Source organism: Phoca vitulina, unplaced genomic scaffold (genome assembly GCF_004348235.1).
Source record: "Phoca vitulina isolate PV1807 unplaced genomic scaffold, GSC_HSeal_1.0 scaffold20, whole genome shotgun sequence".
NCBI classification, from domain to species: Eukaryota; Metazoa; Chordata; class Mammalia; order Carnivora; family Phocidae; genus Phoca; species Phoca vitulina.
The window spans coordinates 18918213-18936151 of record NW_022589723.1 but is presented as its reverse complement, the minus strand read 5'-3'; the positions used below and the strand labels follow the sequence as shown (position 1 = coordinate 18936151).

At 37.9% G+C, this 17939-nt stretch overlaps 2 protein-coding genes across 4 annotated transcripts in view; one reads left to right on the top strand and one right to left on the bottom strand.

The window, feature by feature from the left end:
- TMOD2 (tropomodulin 2) overlaps nt 1-200 on the bottom strand; it is a 46714-nt gene extending 46514 nt beyond the window's left edge. For both annotated transcript variants that reach the window (XM_032417193.1, XM_032417194.1), the window contains exon 1: nt 56-200. The gene's annotated coding sequence lies outside the window, so the exon portion shown is untranslated. The remainder of the gene's footprint in view (nt 1-55) is intronic.
- Nucleotides 201-253: 53 nt separating this feature from the next.
- Nucleotides 254-17939, top strand: part of LYSMD2 (LysM domain containing 2) — a 34183-nt gene continuing 16497 nt past the window's right edge. Inside the window, exons 1-2 of one of the 2 annotated variants that reach the window (XM_032417631.1) lie at nt 254-455; nt 2986-3032. The gene's annotated coding sequence lies outside the window, so the exon portion shown is untranslated. The remainder of the gene's footprint in view (nt 456-2985; nt 3033-17939) is intronic. The other variant, XM_032417632.1, reaches the window with a different exon arrangement.

Below are 17939 nucleotides of genomic sequence, written 5' to 3'. Positions count from 1 at the left end.
CCCCCCCCCCCCCCCCCCCCCCCCCCCCCCCCCCCCCCCCCCCCCGCACGCTCACCGGTCCGTGCGCCCATCCCGGAGCCGGCGGTGCGGGCAGTCTGTCCGTCTGCCCGGAGGTAGCGGGGACCGCCGAGCAGGGGCGGCGCCGTGGTCGGGGCGAGCGCGGCGATCAACAGGCGGCTCCCGGCCGGGCGCGGCGCCGGGGCGCGCGGCGGCAGCGGAGCAGCCTGGGAAGCGTAGTTCGCGGCGACGCGCCGCGGCCGCACGGAGGCGGGACCCCCTGCGGTGTCCTCCCCGGCAGGTGTCCTCTCCCGGACTCTACGTCCCGACCCCGTCACCGCTCTGCAGGCGACGAGGACCTCAGCCTTGGGAAAAGGCTGTGCCGGCTCTTTTGAGAAGCTCGGGGCTACGGATAGGATGGGTGGCAAAGGCTTTTCAAGCCTGTGAGGAGCAGTTGGGTGAGTGAACATCTTTACGCGGAAGCCTTAAGACCTAGTTTTTACTGGCTTTACTGGGGCCTGGGGCGGGGACGGGGGAAGGAGTAGTAGCTAGAGGTAGATGCCCGAAAGGAGGGAGGTAAGCAGGTGGGGTTGAGCGAGGCTGATTTAACGTTTGGGGGTTAGGGTATTGAAGAGCTCGTGTACACGCAGTGGCTTTTACTAGATGTTAGACTAGACAACGCAGCCCCTCTCGAGTCTTAGCATCCTCATCTGTAAAATAGACTTAAAGCCTGAAGATACATTGTGAGGACTAAACCCATATTAAATGGTGCATATATGAAAGCACCTGTGTTGGGCACTTAACACATCCGCAATAAAGTTCCTTCCTTGGAAGTTACGGGGTGTTCCTGGGCACACTTCTTGCCTGGAAAGCCCTACCTATAATACTAGGTTAAAAACAGGTGAGCTTCATTGGGCTGGGTAGATAAATGTTAAAACCCACCTCGCTTGTTATTGTCAGCCGTTTAGCCAGTTCACTTCATCCCGGAACGTACTGAAATGTCCTCTCTGCCAGGTTCTTGGGAGCTACAAAGATAGAGAAAATACGCTCTTGTCTCTGAGGCAAGAAAGCGGGGTGGGGTGACATTGGACTAAGACCGAAATTCCTAAAATACGTGGCATAATGGGATTATCTTCCAGAAGCTTTCTCTAATTAGATGTGCTCTCACTCCTTTTTGAACCTCTTTTGCATTATTCTAGTGCAACTCTTGTATATAGCATTTATCTGGACAGTTTAAGTATGTTGACTTTTGTAAGTAGCCACTATGCAGTATTTCACCTTATGGTGAGATTTGCATCTTAGGGATGTGATGGAAGGAAAATAAACCAAAGGGATGGATAAAACATTGCTGGTGTAATCTGCCTGAAGTAGTCAAAGGGTGAATGGAGGTGAAACAGCATCATAGTCTGGCATGACCTATGCAGGTATCATGTGGCAAAAAAAAAAAAAAAAAAAAATGCAGAGGAAATTCCATATTTGAAAATAATAACAACACAATTTTGCATTTGTGAAAATACTTTCCTATTCATGTTCTCACTTGATTTTGGCAACAATCTGTGAGATACAGAGTAAGGATTTTCCCCAAATTTCTAAGAGGCACAGAGAGGTGATATGACTTACTCAGGGTCATCTAGTTGATTATTAAGCCTATCTTCTCTCCTTCCACCCTGTGCATTCTTGGCCTTCCCCAAAGAGGCACTCTCAGCACTCTTTCCTTTGTACATTTCAAAACAGGGCCATGCCTTCCCCAGAAGGTAGGTTGAATCAGAAAACAGTTAATTCTCTAAGGCTCTTGGAACTAGCAGGATGAACAGTGGCACACAGGAGGGGCTTTCCACTTTCAACGGTGGTAATGGATTGTACCCTGGGCCTCTTCACCGGGATGACACATCTGATCTGGAAACAGTGAAATGAAATGGAGGTGTGACCAAACCTGCTTAAATCACGCTCCCAAGTTTTCTTGTCATTTGTTATTCCAAATGTCCTGGGAGACATGATATCTTTGACTTTTTTGTGTTGTGCATAAATTTGTCATCAATCATAGCCTCTGTTAAATAAGAACAGGACTGCTTACAAATCAAGCCAGCAGTTTTCCCAGAGAAAGCTGATGGTAGGCCTAAGCTTAAAGTAATAAAACAATTTTATTCAGATTGAAAGAAAGAGTAGCAAAGGTTTGATATAGCAACAATACTCAGTGGTGTACCATCTTTCTCTTTGGTTTTCTTGTGGTTCCCCACAAGGAAAATGCCTGTGTGTGATGAAATGAATGGAGAATTACTTCGGATGAAGTCTGTGAAAGGTAGCAAGCATAGAAATGATTTCTTAAGTTAAAGTCATAGTTGGCAGCGAAAGCAAAGTTACGAGAGCTCTGCGACAGTCACAGAGCCATGTATGAGCTCCAGGAGGATGCTGACACCAAACGAAAGGAAGTTATGAAAAAGAACTTCTAATCAACCTCTGTCTGTACCATGAGGGCTAGAAGCTAGTAGATGTTAACGAAAGAGGCAGGAAGGTAGAACATTTAACCTTTCTATTTTTAATAGTTAAAACTTAATGGAAAGATATGATCAGTTCCAGTTTGTTTGGTTCTTTAAATCTAATACCCATGTCTAAAACTTTTTAAGGGTGAGAAGGATGTCAGCCATGCCTAGGACTTGTCAGCTGAAACCCATCATCATTCCTGGATCATATCTTGTAGGTTTAATTTATCAACTTGCTTTTTCGAAAATGAAAATGTACATTTGAAACAGCTCGAGCTGGAAGGGACCTTACGTATAATCTTATCTACTGTCTTAGTGCAGGCAAGGAAGCTGATAGGTCAACAGTAAATGTCACTTGATAGAAAGTGAAAAATTCTGTGTGGCACTTATAATGAAGTATTTACATTATTCACAATGGAATGTGTAGCATAGCTCATTAAGAACATGGAGCAGATACTGTTGCTTGCTTACTCAACATCCATTCACCCCTCTTCCTTCTTCTTTACAGAATCCTGTTCACCCACCAGGGGAGGTGACTCTATTACCGTCTCAGAGGTACACTCCAAAAACTATCATGGGCAAGGGGAATAAGAGCCTCTTGACTGGCCAGTGAGCAGTTAGGGGTGGGCACGCGACCCAGTTCTTTCAGTGAAACCTGAGGAGAGTTCTGCTGAAAGCCTTCTGGGAAAAATTTTCTTGCTCTTAAACAGAGACATACAGGGAAACATTCCACCATCTCCACTGGATGTTGTTGCATCTGGCTGTGTTACCTGAAACTTGACCCTTAGGACAAAGCCAACACATCAATGATGGCAGAGTAAAGAGATGGAATGACCCTGAGTCTGTGATGTTGTTAAGTCAGCAAATCAATCAGACCTGCTGCCGTCCCACTTCTGGATTTCTTTTCTTTTTTTTTAAGATTTTATTTATTAGAGAGAGAGAGAGAGAGAACATGTAGGGGGGAGGGGCAGAGGGAGAGGGAGAAGCAGACTCCCCTCTGAGCAGGGAGCCCAATGCAGGGCTCAATCCCAGGACCCTGGGATCAAGACCTGAGCTGAAGGCAGACGCTTAACCCAATGAGCCACCCAGGCGCCCCTGGATTTCGTGTTATATGAGATAATAAATATCCTTATTGCTGAGTCAATTTGAGACATTTTCTGTTACTTGAAGCTGAAAGCATCCTAAGTGTTAGAGATGAAATGTAAAAGTAAGTTCTTTGGATGGACTAAAGAACTACTTCTCAGAGTTTATAAAAACAAACAACAACCACAGCCACAGGCAAAAGTTGGGGATGTTATCATGTAATGGATAGAAGTATGGGTTGTAACGTTGGACAGACCTGGGTTTGAACCCAGATATTTACTGCCTCAGGCGTTAACTGTGACCAATTTGTTTGAACCTCTCTAAGCCTCATTTTCTTTATCTCCAGACAGGGGATAATAATACTTACCACATGGGGTGGTTATACAAATTAAATGGGATAATTTGTGTCAAGTATGCTACAAAGGATCTGATGCCTAGTAAGCACTAGGGCGTGGCAACTACATTGCTGAACTATGAATTAAGTCACATTTATAATGTGCTTGGCAACAAGCATCTAAAAGTGAATCACTATCTAATAGTGATCATGTTAAATGACATCATAGTAATGCAATCAGCAAAATCCAGAATGTGGGAAACTCTACACAACAACCTATTTCTCCGATAAATAAATTGTAATAAAATTAAAAGAGGGGGAGAGCTTAGAGACACACAGAAACATAAGAGACAAATAATGAAATGCAATATGTAGCACATCTTGATTTGAACAAAACAGCTGTTAAAAAATCACATTTATGAGACAACTGAGGGGCAACATGAGAGCATAGGATATTTGATTATATTAAGATATTATTTTAAAGTTTTTAGATGTGATAATGGTACCATATATTTTTAAAAGAGTCCTTATCTTTTAGAAAGATACTATTAAATATTACTGAAAACGCACTGAATATTTGAAGAAGAAATAATATTTGGGGTTTGCTTTTAAAGATAAGCCAGTGTGAGAGTGGTAGTAGAGTGGCCACATCGGGGTGTAGATGAAAAAAGATTGGTCACGAGTTGATAATGGTGGAAGCCGGGTGTTGGACCATTATTAAACCATTCTCTGTACATGTTTCAAAACAGCTTCATTGAGATATATTTAATATTTCATAAGTTCACTCTTTTTAAAGTATACAATTAAATGGTTTTTAGTACATTCACAGAGTTACATAACTCTCACCCAATCTAACTTTAGAACATTTTCAAAATCCCAAAAAGCAAACCCATACGCATTGGCTGACCCTCCCCCCCACACTGCCAGACCCTGGTGACCACTAATCTATTTTTTCTTCTCTGAATTTGCTTGTTCTGGACATTTCACATAAGTGGGATATATAATATGTGGTGTTTTGTGACTGCCTTCTTTCACTTAGCATAATGTTTTCATGGTTCATCCATGTTGTGCCATATATCAGTACTTTATTTTTTATGGCCAAGTAACATTCCACTGTATGGATATGCCACATTTTCTTTGTCAGTTGATGGGCATTTAGGTTGATTCCACATTTGGATATTATGGATAATGCTACTATGCGTATTTGTGTACATCTTGTATGGACGTGTTTTCATGTCTCTTCGGTATATACCTATGCATAGTGGTGGTTAGGTCATACAGTAACTTTATGTTTAGCATTTTGAGGAACAGCCAAACTGTTTTCCAAAGTAGCTGAACCATTTTATATTTTTATCAGAAATGTATGAGGGTTCCAATTTCCTCCATATCTTTGCCATCACTTCTTAATGTCTGTCTTTTTTGTTTTTATTGTAGCCATCCTAGCGGTTGGAAGTGGTATCCCCTTGTATTTTGATAGGCATTTCTCTCATGACTAATGATATTGAGCATTTTTTCATGTGCTTATTGGCCATTTTTATATCTTCTTTGGAGAAGTGTCTATTTAAATCCTTTGCTCAATTTTATTCAGGTGTACAACATAGTGGTTTGACAATTCTATTCATGAAATGCTTTCCAAGAGTAGTTACCATCTGTCACCATACAAGGGTATTACAATATTATTGACTATATTCCCTATGCTGTACTTGTCCCGTGACTTATGTATTTTGTAACTAGAAGTTTGTACCTTGTAATCCCCTTTACATGTTTCACGTATTCCCCCCCACACCTCTCTCCTTGGCAACTGTCAGTTCTCTGTATTTGTCTGTTTCTGTTTGCTTTGTTTTGTGTTTTAGATTACACATATAAGTGAAATCATACAGTATTTGTCTTTCCCTGTCTGACACATTTCACTTGCCATACTACTCTCTAGGTCTATCCATGTTGTCATGAATGGCAAGGTTTCATTCTTTTTTATAGCTGAGTAATTTTCCATTGTGTATATATACCACATCTTCTTTATCCATTTGCCTATTGGTGGATACTTAAGATTGCTTCCATATTTTGGCTATTGTAAATATTGCTGCAATAAACATAGGGGTGCATATTCTTTTTGAACTAGTGTTTTTGTTTCCTTGAAGTACATACCTAGTAGTAGAATTACTGGATTGTGTGGTATTTCTATTTTTAATTTCTTGAGGAACCTCCATATACTGTTTTCCACAGTGGTTGTACCAATTTATATCCCCACCAACAGTGCACACGTTTTCCCTTTACTCCACATCCTTGCCAACACTTGTTACTTCTTGTCTTTTTTTTTTTTTTTTAAAGATTTTATTTATTTGAAGGAGAGAGAGAGAGCATAAGCAGGGGAGAGGGGCAGAGGGAGAGGGAGAAGCAGACTACCTGCTGAGCAAAGGAGCCTGATATGGGGCTCGATCCCAGGACCCCAGGATTATGACCTGAGCCAAAGGCAGACACTTGATTGACTGAGCCACCCAGGCAACCCTTTTTTCTTGTCTTTTTGATACTAGCCATTCTGACAGGTGTGAGTGCTCCTTGTGGTTTTTATTTGTCTTTCCCTGATGACTAGTGATGTTGAGCATTTTTTCATGTGTCTGTTGGCCATCTGTATGTCTTCTTTAGAAAAATGTCTCTTGGGCGCCTGGGTGGCTCAGTCAGTTAAGTGTCTGCCTTCGGCTCAGGTCGTGATCCCAGGGTGCAGGGATCGAGCCCTGCGTCTGGATCCTGGCTCAGTGGGGAGCCTGCTTCTCCCTCTCCCTCTGCCTCTCCCCTGCTCATGCTCTCTCTTTCTCTGTATCTCTATGTCTCAAATGAATAAATAAAATCTTAAAAAAAAAAATGTCTCTTCACAGATGAATGGACAAAGAAGATGTGATACACACACACACACACACACACACACACACAGGAATATTATGCAGCCATCAAAAATGAAATCTTGCCATTTGTAATGACGTGGATGGAACTAGAGGGTATTATGCTAAGTGAAATAAGTCAATCGGAGAAAGACAATTATCATATGATCTCACTGATATGTGGTATTTGAGAAACAAGGCAGATGATCACAGGGGAAGAGAGGAAAAAATGAAACAAGACGATACTAGAGAGGGAGACAAATTATAAGGGACTCTTCAGGAAACAAACTGAGGGCTGCTGGAGTGGAGGGGGGTGGGAGGGATGGGGTGGCTGGGTGATGGACATTGGGAAGGGTATGTGTTGTGGGGAGTGCTGTGTATTGTGTAAGACTGTTGAATCATAGACCTATACCCCTGAAACAAATAATACATCACACATTAATAATAAAATAGATAAATAAATAAATAAAAATAAAGAAAAAGAAAAGTGTCTCTTCAGGTCCTCTGCCCATTTTTAAATCAGATTTTTTTTTTGGTGTTGAGTTGTATAAGTTCTTTATATATTTTGGATACTAACCCCTTATTGTATGTATCATTTACAAATATCTCCTCCCATTCAGTAAGTTGCTTTTTCATTTTGTTGATGGTCTACTTTGCTGTGCAAAACCTTTTTAGTATGATGTAGTCTCAGTTGTTTATTTTTGCTTTTGTTTCCCTTGTCTAAGGAGACAGATCCAGAAAAATATTGTTAAGGCTAATGTCCAAGAGTTAATTGCCTATTTTTCTTTTAGGAGATTTATGGTTTCAGGTCTTACATTTAGGTCTTTAATCCATTTTGAGTTTATTTTTGAGTATGATGTAAGAAAGTGGCCCAATTTCATTCTTTTGCATGTACCTGTCCAGTTTTCCCAACACCATTTATTGAAGAGACTGATTTTTTCTGCATTGTATATTCTTGCCTCCTATGTCCTGGATTAGTTGACCATATAAATATGGGTTTATTTCTGGGCTCTCTATTCTGTTCCATTGATCTGTGTGTATATTTTTGTGCCAATATTACACTGTTTTGATTACAAAAGCTTTGGAGTATAGCTTGAAATCTGGAATTGTAGATACCTCCAGCTTTGTCTTTCTCAAGATTGCTTTGGCTATTTGGGGTCTTTTGTGGTTCCAAACAAATTTTAGGATTCTTTGTTCTAGTCCTGTGAAAAATACTTACATTGTGATAGAGATTACATTGAATCTGTAGATTGCTTTGGGTAAACATTTATTTATAAACATTTTTAATATATATAAACATTTTATATAAACATTTATAAATATATGTACATATATTTATAAACATTTTAACAATATTAATTCTTCCAATCCTTATGAGCATAACATATCTATTTATTTGTGTCATCTTCAGCTTCTTTCATCAATGTGTTATAGTTTTCAGAGTACAGATCTTTCACCTCCTTGGTTAAATTTATTCCTAGGTATTTTATTCTTTTTAATGTAATTGTAAATGGGATTATTTTCTTAATGTCTCTTTCTTTTTAATTGGGTTATCTTTTTATTATTGACCTATAAAAGTTTTTATGTGTTCTGATTATATATCCTTTATCAGACATGTGATTTGCATATTTTTTCCCATTCTGTGGACTGGTCTTTTTTTCGCTTTCTTGATGGCATCCTTTCATAAGCACCCTTTATCAGTTTGAGGAGGTTTCTGTCTATTCCTACTTTGATATTTTTATCATGAAAGGGTGTTGGATTTCATCAAAGACTTTTTTCTGTATCTGTAAAGATGATCATATGGGGTTTTCCCCTTTATTCTATTAATATGGTATATTACATTGATTTCCAGATGTTCAATTAACTATTCACGCCTAGGATAAATCCCAACTGGTCATGGTGTATAATCCTTTCTACATGTTGATGGATTTGGTTTGCTAGTATTTTGTGGAGAATTTTTTCTCCATATCCATAAGAAATGTTGGTCTGTAGTTTTCTTTACTTTTGATGTCTTTGACTAGTTTTGGTATCAGAGTAATATAGGCCTTAGAGAATGATTTAGGAAGTGTTCCCTCTTCTTTTATTTTTTGGAAGTATTTGTGAAGAATTGGTATTAATTCTTTAAATGTTAAGTAGAATTAACTCATGAAGCCATTTGGGCCTGGGCTTTTCTCTGTTGGAAATTTATTTTTACTTTTTTAAAGATTATTTATTTATTTATTTGTCAGAGAGAGAGAGGGAGAGAGAGCACAAGCAGGAGGAGTGGCAGGCAGAGGGAGAAGCAGGTTCTCTGCTGAGCAAGGAGCCTGATGCAGGACTTGATCCCAGGACCCTGGTATCGTGACCTGAGCTGAAGGCAGACAACTGACTGAGCCACCCAGGTGTCCCTAAGATTTTATTTATTTATTTGTCAGAGAGAGATAGAGAGAGCACAAGCAGGAGGAGTGGCAGGCAGAGGGAAAAGCAGGCTCCCCTCTGAGCAAGGAGCCTGATGCAGGACTGGGATCATGAACTGAGCTGAAGGCAGATGCTTAACCAACTGAGACACCCAGGCATACCGTCTGTTGGAAATATAAAGATGACTAATTCAGTCTCTTTGCTTTTTCTACATATATTCAGAATATGTATTTCTTCTTGAGTCAGTTTCATTAGTTTATGTCTTTCTAGGAATTTATTCATTTCATCTAAGTTATATAGTTTGTTGGCATAAAATTCTCCATAATTTTTATCATTCTTTTTATTTCTGTAAGGTCAATGTGATATCCCCTTTTTTACTCCTAATTTTAGTATTTGAGTCTTTTCTCTTTTTTCCTTGGTCAGTCTAGCTAAAGGTTTGTCAATTTTGTTGATCTTTTCAAAGAACCAAGTTTTGATTTTCTTCATTTTCTCTATTGTTTTTCTAGTCTCCATTTAATTTATTTCTGCTATAGTCTTTATTAGTTTTATCATGGCCCAGATGGTTTTCACTCTGAATTCTACCAAGCATTTGAGAAAGAAATGATACCAATTCTCTGTAATGTTTTCTAGAAAATAGAAGCACGGTGAATACTTCCTAACTTGTTCTACTAGGCCAAGCATCACCCTAATAACAAAACCAAAGACATTAAAAGAAAGGAAAATTACAGGCCAATATCTCCCATGAAAATGATGCAAAAGTCTTCCAACAAAATGTTAATAGATTGAATCCAACAATGTATAACAAGAATTATGCATTATGACCAAGTGGGATTTTATCCCAGGTATGCAAGTCTGGTTCAACATTCAAAAAATCAATTAATGTAATCCACTAAATCAAGAGGCTAAGGAAAAATAATCATATAATCATATCAATAGATACAGGAAAGGCATTTGGCAAAATCCAACATTCATTCATGATAAGCTCCCAGCAAACTAGGAATAGAGGGGAACTTCCTTAGTATGATAAGCAACAGCTATAAAAACTCTACAGATGACATCATACTTAATGATGAGAAGGGAGATACTTTCTCCCTAAGATCAGAAACTAGGCAAGGTTGTCTCCTCTTGCCATTTCTGTTCAACATTGACTAGAAGCCCAGTTAATGTAATATGACAAGAAGGGTTGGGGGGAAGGTATATACAGATTGGGAAAGAAAAAGTAAAACTGTCTTTGTTCATAGATGGTATAATTGTCTATGTAGAAAATCCCAAAGAATCATTGAAAACAACAAACCCTGGAACTAATAAGTCATTATAACAAGGTTGTAGATACAAGGTTAATATACAAAAATCAATTGCTTTCCTATAATTGGAAGTTGAAATTAAAAGTGCAACACGATTTACATTAGTACACCCTCCCCCCAAAAAAGCAAAGAAAGAAAAAGTACTTAGTGATATATATAATAACTATATGAGAGGAAACAACAAAACTCTGATGAAAGAAATCAAGGAAGGTCTAAATAAATGGAGAGATATTTCATGTTCTTGGATAGGAAAACTCAACGTTGTTAGGATGTCGATTCTTCCCAGCTTGATCTATAGGTTCGATCAATCCCAATCAAAATCCCAGCAAGTTATTTTGTAGATGTCAACAAACTGATTTCAAAATCTATATGGAAAAACAAAAGACAGAATAGCCAATACAATACTGATGAGGAACAAAGTCAAAGGCCTTACACTACCCAACTTCAAGATTTACTATAAAGCTTCTCTAATCAAGAAAATGTGGCATTGGTGAAAGACAAATAGATCAATGGAACAGTAGAGACCCCAGAAATAGACTCACACAAACATGGTTAACTTATCTTTGACAAAGAAGCAAAGAAACTTTGATGAAGAAAGGATATTTTTTTCAACAAATGGTGCTGGAACAACTGGACGCCCACGTGCAAAATAGTAGATCTAAGTTCAGACTTTTTGCTGTTGACAAAAATTAACTTGAAACGGATCATAGACTTAAATACAAAACACAAAACTATAGAACTTCTAGAAGATAACATAGGAGAAAATCTAGGTGACTTTGAAATTGGCAAGGACTTTTTAGATACAACACCATCAGCAGACCCATGAAAGAAAAAATTGGTAAGGTGCCCTTGATTAATGTTGAAAACTTCTGCTCTGAGAAAGACACTGTTAAAAGAATGGAAAAGCAAGCCACAGCCTGGGGAAAAATATTTACTGGCAAAGATGTGGGGAAGTTGGAACCCTCACACATTACCAGTGGGAATGTAAAATGGTGCAAGGGATATGTGAAACAGTTCGGTGGTTCCTCAAAAAGCTAGACATAGAATTACCATATGACCCAGCAATTCCATTCCAGAGTATCTGTCCAAAGAAATTGAAAGCAAGGACTTGAACAGATACTTATATATCAATGTTCATTGCAGCCTTATTTACAAAAGCCAAAAGTTGGAAACAACTCAAGTGTTCATCAACAGATGAATGGACAAACAAAATGTGATATATCCATACAATGGAGTATTATTCAACCATAAAAAGAAACAAAGTTCTTTTAAAAAATTTTTTATTATCGAAATATAGTTGACAATGTTATATTGAGTTTCAGGTGTACAACATTGTGATTCAACAATTCTATACTCATTGTTCACTGTGAGAAGTGTAGTTACCATCTGTCACCATACAACCTTATAGAATATCATTAGCTGTATTTTCTGTGCTGTATTTTTCATCTCTGTGACTTGTTTACTTTATAACTGGAAATTTATACCTCCTAATCCCCTTTACCTATTTCACCCATCCCCCCACTCCTACCTTTCTAGCAACCACCAGTTCTCTATTTACGAGTTTGTTTCTTTTTTTTTAAGATCCCACATATAAGGGAAATTGTATGGTATTTGTCTTTCTTAGTCTGACTTATTTTACTTAGCATAATACCCTGTAGGTTCATCAGAATGAAGTTCTGATACATGCTACAATATGGGTGAACCTTGAGGACATTATGCTAAGTAAAATAAGCCAGACACAAAAGGGCAAATATTGTAAGTTTCTACTTATATGAAATATTTCAAATAGGCAAATTCATAGAGACAGAAAGTAGATGAGAGGTTACTAGGGACTGGGGGAAGCAGGAATGGGGAGTTATTGCTTAGCTGTTACATTTCTGTTTGAAGTGATGAAAAAGTTTTGGAAAACAAACTGGTGGTGATGGTTGCACAGCATTGTGAATGTAATTGATGCTACTAAATTGTATACTTAAAAGTGGCTAAAGTGGGGGGCACCTGGCTGGCTCAGTTGGTAGAGCATGCAACTCTTGATTCAAGCCCCATATTGGGTGTAGAGCTTACTTAAAAATAAAATCTTTTAAAAAATGGTTAAAATGGTTAATGTTATTTTTATACCTATTTTACCACTATTTAAAAAGCTAATGTAATATGAATACACAAAAAAACATTGAATCATATACTTTAAATGGATGAATTGTATGGCGTGTGAACTGTTTCTCAAAGAAGCTGTTCAAACTATGCAATTATATAAGTATAGCACAATTTATTTATTCTACTTTTGATGAATAATTGTTTCCAGTTTTTTGTTATTTTGAAAATGCTGTAACGGACATTCTCACACATTTCCTGGTGTGTAGGTGCAAAATTTTCAATAGGGCATATACAGTTTCTGGTATTGGAATTTCTGGTTTGTAAGAATGAACATGTACAGTTTTGCAAGATAATGGCAGAGTGTTTTTCAAAGTAGTTGTACCAATTGTACTTGTCCCAGCACTGCATAGAATTCCTATCTTCACCAATAATTGGTCTTGCCAAACTTAATTTTTTTCCAACGTGGTGAATGTAAAATGGTTACTCTTTGTGGACTTAAGGTGAATTTTTCTGATTATTAATGAGGTTGAGCATTTTTCATATTTTTATTAACCACTAGGATTTTTTTCTTCTATAAAATTCTAGTTTTGCCATTGGGTTGTTTTTCTCTTTTTGTTATGTAGGAATTAACTTTTCAAATATTCTAGATATTAACCTGTGGTTGGTTGTGTATGTTACAAATAAAACATTCTTTGATATCAGTGTTTATGCAGTTTTTAAATTCAGATAGCTGAGTTAAAATAATGAAGAATACCTAGATTTCAGAATCTGTTTGGTTCCTGATTTCCATATAAAAGCTAGCTGGAGTTTGAATGATAAAGTATAATTCAAAGATTTCATTCAAGTATTCTTGTTTCCTGGGATGCCTGTATCTTCTCCTAGTTTCTAATTTAATTTTTCTTCAAGGTATCTTTTTGTTAGCAAAATTTCTGAATTTTAAAGTTGTCATGCTTACCAATCTTCTTTATGAATAATGCTTTTTTTGTCTTGCTAAAGAAGTATTTTCTTATCCTGGAATCATAAAGATATCTTTCTATATATTCTTCTGCAAGTTTAATGAGCTTTATCTTTCATCTTGAAGTCTGTAATCCATCAGAAATTAGATTTTGTGTATGGTAAGAGATAGAGATCTACCATGTGGATGACCAGTTGTCCTGACATCATGTATTTCATACACCATTCCCCAGTGATCTGCAGTGCCCCCTGTGTCATGGGTGAGGTTCTCATACATTTGTGATTCTGGTTCTGGGTGCACTAGTGGTATTCATTAGTCTCCCAGCATGAATAACACCCTGTCCTAAATATTATAGCTTCATAATAATTCTTGATATCTGGTAGGGCAGTTTTCCTTTCCTTATTCTTTTTTTTTCTTTTTTAAAGATTTTATTTACTTGTTTTTGTGCACATGATGGGGGGAGGGGCAGAGGGAGAAGCAGACTCCCCGCTGAGCAGGGAGCCCAGTGCGGACTCCATCCCAGGACCCGGGATCATGACTTGAGCCGAAGGCAGACGCTTAACCAACTGAGCCACCCAGGTGCCCTTCCCTTTCCTTATTCTTCAGAAGCATCTTTGCTCTTCCACATCAAATTTAGAATTAGCCTGTCATGTTTCTTGTAAACTCATATTGGGATATTAATTGCTGCTCCATAAAATATACAGGTCAATTTGAAGAGTATTGACTTTTTTTTATGATTTTGAATTTTCCTGGCATAGTTTTTTTTTTTAATTTGTCTTCTTTAATGTATTTTAATGAATTTAAAATTTATGTCTTTATAAAGGTCTTGCTCATTTTTTCTCAGATTCATTCCTTGGTTCTATCTATTCTATCATATAATCTATCAGTGTTTTAATAGTAAGTCACCCTTGAATTTCTGGGATAAAGTCATCTTGTTCATGATGGATTATCTTTTGTATGCACTGTTATATTTGGCTTCATAATATCTTAAGACTCTTATATCCATGTTTCTTTTCTTTTTTTAAGTATTTTATTTATTGAGAGAGAGAGTGAGAGAGAACAGGAGCGGGGGGCAGTGGGCAGAGGGAGAGGGAGAAGCAGACTCCCCGCTGAGCAGAGAGCTGGGCACATATCTCGGGGCCCAATCCCAGGACCCTGGGATCATGACCTGAGCCTAAGGCAGCCACTTAACCAACTGAGCCACTCAGGCGCCCTGAACTGATCTGGTTTCTTTCTTCTTTTTTTTTTTTTTAAAGATTTTATTTATTTGACAGAGAGAGACATAGCGAGAGAGGGAACACAAGCAGGGGCAGTGGGAGAGGGAGAAGCAGGCTCCTCACTGAGCAGGGAGCCTGACGCGGGGCTCGATCCCAGGACCCTGGGATCATGACCTGAGCTGAAGGCAGATGCTTAACGACTGAGCCACCCAGGCGCCCCCTGATCTGGTTTCTTAATGGTTATTGGAACTATTCAGACTTTCTATGACTTCATATATTAATTTAGGTTATTTATGGTTCTAGCTTTCAGTTCCCTCTTGTTTTGATACATAAGGCTGTCCCTTTTTTAAATTGCCAGCTTAGTTATGAATTTCATTTTAAAAATTAATCTAAATTAAAAATACTTGTAGTAGGAGGACTTCATGTAAGTTTAGACATTCTAGCTTGCTAGAACCAGAACTCTAGATATGTGCTTCTTCAACTTTACTAGATATTGTCGTATAGCTCTTTAAAGTGGTTGCATCAGGTTATATTGCCAACACTGTTTGAGATTTCCTTTTGTTTGACAATTTCACCAGTACTAAGAATTGTCCAGTTGTTTAATTTTTGCCAATCTCGTGCCTATGGAATTGTAGTTTTAAATTGAATTTCTCTGCTTATTGGTAGCATTGAACATCTTCCCCTAGGTTTGTTGTCCATTTGAGTTTTATCTTCTGAAAAATTTTGACCATTTTTCTAGTGTTTGTCTTTTTATAACTCATAGGCTTCTTAATATATTCTGGATAATAATAGTTTGTCAGCTATATGTATTCAAATATATATTTTTCCATTTTATACCCTTCTATTCAAATTGTAAGGCACTTAAAAAAAAAGATTTATTTATTTTAGAGAGAGAGTGAGGGGAGGGACAGAGGAAGAGAGAATCTTAAGCAGACTCTGTGCTGAGCGCGGGGCCCAACATGGGGGTCAATCTCATGATCCTGAGATCACGACCTGAACTGAAACCAAGAGTCAGATATTTAACCAACTGTGCCACCCAGGTGCCCCTAAGGTACCCTTTAAGGCACAGAAATTTTTAATGTCGATATACAGAATTTACCAGTCTTTTTTTTCTTTGTAGTTTGTTATTTGGTATCTTGCTTAAGAGATCTTTTGTTATCCCAAGGTTATAAAGATACTGTTCTAAAAGCATTAAAGTTTGTTTTTCCCAATTATATCCTCAATCTGTAACTGATTTCAGTACATGGTATAAGAGAGAGCTCTAACTTGATTTTTTTTTTTCACATAACAGTGCCAACAGCATTTATTGCCATACATTAACTTTCTCTGATATGTATGGGCCTGTTTCTGGGCTTCCTTTGTTGTTCCTTTGTTATATTTGTCTATCCTGGCAGTATTACTGCCATGGTATAGTTCTCATTGCTGCATCGTAAATCTTGATGGCTGTGAAGGTAAGTCCCTCTTCCTCATTCTTCTTCAGGAAATGTCTTGCTCTTCTTAGCTCTTGGTCTTATTTTAAGATAAGACTGTCACGTCCTTTGAAGAATCCTATAGGGATTTTTTTGGAATTTCAATGAGTTTATATATTAGTTTGGGAAGGAAATGATATTTTCATTATTTTTCATCTTCCCATCCATAAACATGGTATATCTCTGCTTTTATTTCCATCTTCTTTTGTATTTTTTAGTAGAATTTTATAGTTTTTCTATGTAAAGCATGCTTTCCTCTTCTTAACTTTATTCCTAAATTTTTTTTTTTTTTTTGGTATCTAATCTTTTCCACAACTATATTTTCTGATTGGTTGATGCAATTGATATTTGCATATTGATTTTTCTGCCTTATAGCTTTGAAGTTTGAACAGTTCCAATGCAGATGTTATTTGTATTGGCTGTAAACATTTTAGTGTTGTCTATTATCAATAAACAACAGTTTATTTCTTATCAATCTTCCTTTCCCTTTCTCCTCCTTTTTCTTAGTGCATTGGCTAGGGACTCCAGAATAAAATTAAATAGAAGCAGTAATAGAAGGCTTCCTTTTCTGGGGTGCCTGGGTGGTTCAGCTGGTTGGGCATCCAACTCTTGGTTTTGGCTCAGATTCTGATCTCACGGGTGGTGAGACTGAGCCCCACGTCACGCTCTCTATTCAGTGGGAGTCTGCTTGGATATTCTGTCCTTCTGCCCCTTCCCCTGCTCATGCTTTCTCTCTCTCTCTAGAATAAATAAATAAATCTTTAAAAAAGAAAGGCTTCCTTTTCTTATTCTTGACCTCAAAGAAAATGCTTCTTTTTTTAAATTTAAATTTAAATTTAATCTAATTAATTAATTTATTTTTAAAGTAAGCTCCATGCCCAGCATGGGGCCCAATGCAGGGGTTGAACTCAACCCTGACATCAAGAGTCAGACACTTAGCCAACTGAGCCACCCAGGCTCCCCCAAAGGAGATGCTTCTAATGCTTCACTATTAATTGTGAGGTTTGCTCTGTGTTGTAGGTAGATACACAAAACACCAATATTGAAGTTCTGGTTGAAGAAGGAGAAATAAATATACAAAAAATTCATCCTTGGGGCGCCTGGGTGGCTCAGTCAGTTAAGCATCTGCCTTCGGCTCATGTCATGATCCTGGGGTCTGGGGATTGAACCCCACGTTGGGCTCCCAGCTCAGTGGGGAGCCTACTTCTCCCTCTCCCTGCTCCCCCTGCTTGTGCTCTCTCTCTTTCAAATAAATAAATAAAACCTTTAAAAAAATTCATTCTAAGCCATAAATTATAGATATTAACTTTTATTATTTAGATTATGGAGAATTCAATATAAAACTTACAGGAAGATTTTTTTTTTTTCAACCGTCAGTTTTTTTTGTTTTCTTTTGTTTTGTTTTATTTTTATTTTTTTATTGTTATGTTAATCCCCATACATTACATCATTAGTTTTAGATATAGTGTTCCATGATTCATTGTTTGTGCATAACACCCAGTGCTCCATGCAGAACGTGCCCTCCTCAATACCCATCACCAGGCTAACCCATCCTCCCACCCCCCTCCCCTCTAGAACCCTCAGTTTGTTTTTCAGAGTCCGTCGTCTCTCATGGTTCTTCTCCCCCTCCGATTTCCCCCCCTTCATTCTTCCCCTCCTGCTACATTCTTCTTCTTCTTTTTTTCTTTCTTAACATATATTGCATTATTTGTTTCAGAGGTACAGATCTGAGATTC